The sequence below is a fragment of the Cebus imitator genome, unplaced genomic scaffold, assembly GCF_001604975.1.
Source record: "Cebus imitator isolate Cc_AM_T3 unplaced genomic scaffold, Cebus_imitator-1.0 Scaffold857, whole genome shotgun sequence".
Classification (NCBI taxonomy): domain Eukaryota; kingdom Metazoa; phylum Chordata; class Mammalia; order Primates; family Cebidae; genus Cebus; species Cebus imitator.
In genome coordinates this window covers 31,190-36,610 of record NW_016108172.1, presented here as the reverse complement: position 1 = coordinate 36,610, position 5,421 = coordinate 31,190, and the positions used below count along the sequence as shown (strand labels likewise).

Here is a 5,421-nt window from a genome sequence, read left to right as displayed (position 1 = left end):
CTGCCGAGTGAACTTCCCTGCAGTCCTGTTTATATGGGTGTAGTTAGAACTGCTTTGGCGATGGTGGCCCCCCTCTCTTGGGGTGGAGTCTCTGCTGTGGCGGGTTACCTTGGCAATGGTGGGCTGCCTCAGCAATGGCGGGTTGCCTTGGTAACGGCGGGCTGCCTCGATAATGGCGGATGTCCCTCCCCCACAGAGCTGGACCGTCCTGGGTTCAGCTGCGCTTGCTGTGAAACTCTCAATCCAGAGTTTCTCGTTGCTGTTCTTTTGTGGGGGTGGGACCAGCCGAGCCTGATCGACTGGCTCCCTGCCTCAGAGCCTTTTTTAAGTTGGTGTTCCAGTCGCCTGTTGAGTCGCCAGGGTCTGTTTGTTTTCCCCTGCGGCCACTCACTGCGCTGGCTTAAACAGCGGCACTGAGGTTTGTGGCGCTTTTTTTTGTTTTTTTTTCCCCTGGAATCTACTGTCCTGGGTCTCTGCTCAGTCCCCTTTTTGAACCGGCATATGGGCGACTTCCCGTGGCTCCAATCGCCAGCCAAAAGGGCCCCCAGACCGGTGTATTTTGTACGGAGAAGCGCGGCTCCGGGGTGCCGACAAAGCAGCCGCGTGGGGCAAAGCAGCAGCACTGGCCGAAACAGCCGTGCTGGCCGAAACAGCCGCGCTGGCGACCGTGGAGCACCTCCGCCCGGGAATTTCCTAGTCTGTGGGCAATAAAAACGCGGCGTGCACTCACCCTCTGCGCTTTCACTAGGAGCTGCAATCCTGAGCTGTTCCTAAACCGCCATCTTGGATTCTCCTGTGCATTTTTTTAAACCTGGTTTGTGCATTTTTTTAAACCTGGTTTTCTTTTTTTTTTAGAGACAGGGTTTCACCATATTGGTCAGACTGGTCTTGAACTCCTGACCTCAGGTGATCCACCCACCTCTGCCTCCGAAAATGCTGGATTTACAGGCATGAGCCACGGCGCCTGGACAAACCCAGTTTTCTTAATAATCTTATCTTCCTTATAATGTGTCGTTCAGGTAGATATAGAATGAGTTGCCACTAAGTCCATTTTAATTTTAATTCTGTCTTTTTTAAAAAGGCTGGTGGCAGTGTTATGAAAAGTGTTATTGTTTTCTAAGCACACAGTGACTGAGGGCAATGGAGTGGGTTTAGAGATGTCCAGGCAGGTAGCTATCCGAGGATAAATTCTGCTGGGAACTCTCGACCAGCAAGAGGATTCCAACCTGAGTGGGGGGTGCACAGGAAGAAGCGAGACAGAAAAGCGGGGTCAGGAGGTCTGGGGAGTGAGTGCTCCACCAGCAAGTTTATTTCTTAAGGCTCAGAATATAAACATTTTTAGGGTCTGATTGACGTCATGGTAAGGAGAAAAACAAGTAGCCAAATCATCAATTTTATACAATAAATTGACAGCTAAGCAATGAGTGGTTATAGAAGATAATAATACCTTTGGTGCTCATAAACAAGTTTTTGTAGAAAGAGACATTGTTCCTCATGAGTGCAGGCCATCTGGTTTCACTCATCTGGTTATCTTTTAACAGGATTCTCCTTTTTCTGTTCCTGACTCAACTTTATCTCATCTTCCCTCTATCAGGCATCTCTGTGTCTCAGCTCGACCACCCGTCTTGTGAAACTCACTTTGCAGGCATTCACACGGCTGAGTTCCCCACAGGTCCACCTTTTTTATTTTTTAGCTGCAACTCAAAAACTTAAGCTGCAACTGTCGGAGGGAGGAGAACAGGAATCGAAGGATAACAGACAAAAGGAGAATCAGGAGGAGGACTAACACTCCTAAGCCAATTAGAGATGAATAAGACGGTATTTTAGACAACTGCAGCCAGGAGGACAATGTATTCACAGTATCTTTGGCTATAGTAGCATCTACAGGGAGCTGTTCTCTGGAAACATCAATTGCATGTATTTGTTTCTGTAATTTTCTTATATCTAGAGACAAATTATTATGTGACCATATCCCTTGCAAATGGGCCTTAACTAACGGCCATTGCCATTCAGAAGCATTATATTCCTTATTGGTAACACAAATAAAAGTAAATTCGGCATGGCACCGAATTGCAAGACGATTTTGAATATTGTACACTTTATCTCCAAGAAGAGTAACTGTTTCTTCCAAAGCATTTAACTTTGCTTCTAATTTCTTATCTATAGCCATCTGAGTTCCTAAAGATGTAGAGATATTCTTTGCTAAATGGTTAACATAAGCAGCAGTTTGTATATTATAAGCTAGACTGACTGTAGCAGTGGCAGCAGTAACAACAACAGTAACAATTGCAATAATACTAGCAATAAGCAATCCTAAAAACCTTTTTGGACACATCATTAAATCCCTAACCTGTTCTAAAACTCATAATCCTCTATCATCATACCAAGGCCCAGAGATATTAACAGGAAGCATAATATAAGAAGGTTGATGTACAATCATAATAACTGGAGTTGGAAAAACAGTTGAGTCAATACAATTAGTAAGAACACAATTAGGACAAATTATGTCCACTTATTTCATTAATAGAAATGTCCCCATACAGAACAGCATAAGGGGAGGCTACACAAGCTTGTACAAAAATAGTTTGTAGTTGAGGAGTGTAATTGCTTCTAATACCAGGTTTCATGCCACTAGGATATAAAGCCAAAAACAATCTCCATACAGAGGAATGAATTTGGCCAGAGGGAGTTGTTAAAAGAGGAGTAATCCACCCCCCAGGGCTTTCATAACGATCTAATCTTGAAGAATAGGGAACAGCAACAGACCAATCGTGCAAAACAAGACCCATTGGCAAAGTATATGTTACAACTTGTCCCTGATAACATCGCCTCCAAGGAGGAATTTCAGCAAAAGAGTGTGTAAATAAAACACATGAGGGGTTTTTTGGAAGACTAGAATATTGTATTTTCAGACTCCCTTGATTCCTAAATAAGATATTCCCCAATCACGATTGGCATAAGTTTCTTCTCTTGGTCTAAGATCAGACTCCCCCTCATATGTCCATTGTTGTCTATATCCCAAATCCAAACAATTTGGTCCTGAATTAGAGTGCTGGTTTAAGTGAGTTCTCAGTACTGTGCCTCCCCAGATGTGGGAAGCATAAAAACACATGGGAAGAGCAGCAGCTTGAGCAGTAAATGCACATACCGCCTTTTGAGGTGTTGTATGTGATGATGAAGGGAGCCCAAAAACAGAAGTGTCATTTAAGTATACAGTAACCACTGGGTCATCCCAAGTAACAGGATGCAGCACAGGGGGATCTGGTACATAAGCCCACAAAGTTTGTTCTTCCACCCTTCCCCCTTGAACCTGACAAGACATGATAGCCAGCATGGCTATAAACAGTACAGCTGGAGTTTTCAATATCTCCTGTGAGTTCACAAGTGATTCTGCTTCAGTGCAAAGTCGTTTCAGTTGACCCCAAGTTGGTACAGGAAGACACTGTGTGTTCTGTGCCTGGTGACACTTCCTTTGGCGGTGTCAGAGAGGTGGAGGTAGTGGTATTAGACACAGCCGCCTGAAGCTCGGGATCAAGGTTCCAGGTTTTCCCATCGACAGGAGGTCCATGTTTCACCAACTGCTCCAGTACCCACAACGGGCTTTCAGCAGATCTAGGGAAAACACAAACATGTCCTCGTCCCCATATGAAGACTGGATCAGGCCCATTCCATTTGTTAGTTAAGACATCCTTCCAGAGCACCTCAGCTTGTGCTCTGGGACTAGGGTGCCAAAAGCGCTCAGCAGCAGAGTGTCCTTCTGCATCAAACGTCAAAAAATTTAAAACATAAAGAGGATGCTTGAGCCAAGTATGAGGAGTCTTATGTAGATCAGCTCCTGACTCCCCCTTTTTTATTTTTTGCAAAGTTATTTTTAAAATTGCATGAGCATGTTCAACAATTCCTTGTCACTGTGGATTGTAAGGTATACCTGTACGATGTTGAATATGAAACTGAGAATAAAAATGATTAAAGCCTTTGCTGGTGTAAGCAGGAGCATTATCAGTTTTAAGAATTTTTGGGGGGCCCAGAATAGAAAAGACCAATAAGCAATGGGCTATTAACATCCTTAACAGCTTCTCCGGTATGAGCAGATGCCACTAAAAAATGAGAAAAAGTTTCAATGGTTACATGTATATATTGAAATTTACCAAAAGGTGCAAAATGAGTAACATCCATTTGATATACATGGCTACTTTGTAGTCCTCAAGGATTAACTCCATAATGAAAAGGAACTGGCAAGTGGGGAAGACATGCAAAGCATTGTTTAACAACCTGTCGAGCCTGTTCTCGAGTAATTTTAAATTGTAAATGAAGACTGTGAGCATTTTGGTGATGCAGAGCATGAGACGCTTGTGCCTGTTGGAGGGGAGTTAAAATTGGAAAAACAGATTGAGTAAGAAGATCAGCCTGTTGATTTCCTTCACTAAGAGGTCCTGGCAGGTTAGAATGAGCCCGAATGTGACCTATAAAAATAGGGTGAGAACGCTGTCGAAGAGATTCCTGCAAAGGAATTAAAATGTGAATGATAGAGGAGGAATCAGTAGAACACAAGGGGGCAGTCTCCAGGTTTTGAACAAGTTGAACAATATATTGGCTATCAGAATAAATGTTAAGGGGAACATCCCAGTGAGATAAAACAAATTGCACTGCAAGGAGTTCAACTCGTTGGGCTGAGGTTTCCTGAGTCTGAAAAGAAAAGGGTTGTTTATTAACAGTGCCAGCAGCAATACCGGATGAAGATCGGTCCATGAATGCCAGTTGTGCCTGTGTCAAAGGCGTTTTAACACATTTTTGAGGAAAAATAAGAGAATCGAGAGTATAAAATTGTAAACTTTTATCAGCTGGAAGATGACAGCTAATGTTTCCCGGAAATCCAGCAAAAGCAATTTGCCAAGTTTCTGAAAATTGCCAAAGCCAAGTTTGTTGAGGGCCTGTATAGGGAACTACAATTTCTGGAGGCTCGTATCCAAACAAAGCAAGGGCACGAGTCCTGCCTTTAGCAACCAAGGCAGCAACCAAGTCATAATAAGGAGTGACTACTTTTCCACAACTGGCAGAAAGGTGTAACCATTCTAATATTCCTTGTTGCCAGAAAACACCTGTAGGCGTGTACTGTGTATGTAACACACAAAAGCCCCAGGGTGCCTTGTCCTGTATTCTATTTAATTTTTGTTCTGCCAAGGCTCTTTGGACAATCCGGAGTGTTCGTATAGCTCCAGGAGTAAGCTGGTGTGGTGAATTAGGGTTAGAAGTTCCTTTTAAAATGTCAAATAAGGTATTGGGGTGGATCCAAGATGGCCGTTTAGGAACAGCTCAGGATTGCAGCTCCCAGTGAAAGGGCAGAGGGTGAGTGGACGCCGTGTTTTTATTGCCCACAGACTAGGAAATTCCCGGGCAGAGGTGCTCCACGGTCACCAGCGC

General features: G+C 43.8%; 1 long non-coding RNA gene across 1 annotated transcript in view; it reads right to left on the bottom strand.

The window, feature by feature from the left end:
* Positions 1 to 782: 782 nt before the first annotated feature.
* Positions 783 to 5,421, bottom strand: part of LOC119469813 — a 22,016-nt gene continuing 17,377 nt past the window's right edge. The window contains exons 2-3 of the long non-coding RNA XR_005198658.1: positions 3,595 to 3,612; positions 783 to 793 (exon numbers count right to left, since the gene is read on the bottom strand). This is a non-coding gene — a long non-coding RNA (uncharacterized LOC119469813). The remainder of the gene's footprint in view (positions 794 to 3,594; positions 3,613 to 5,421) is intronic.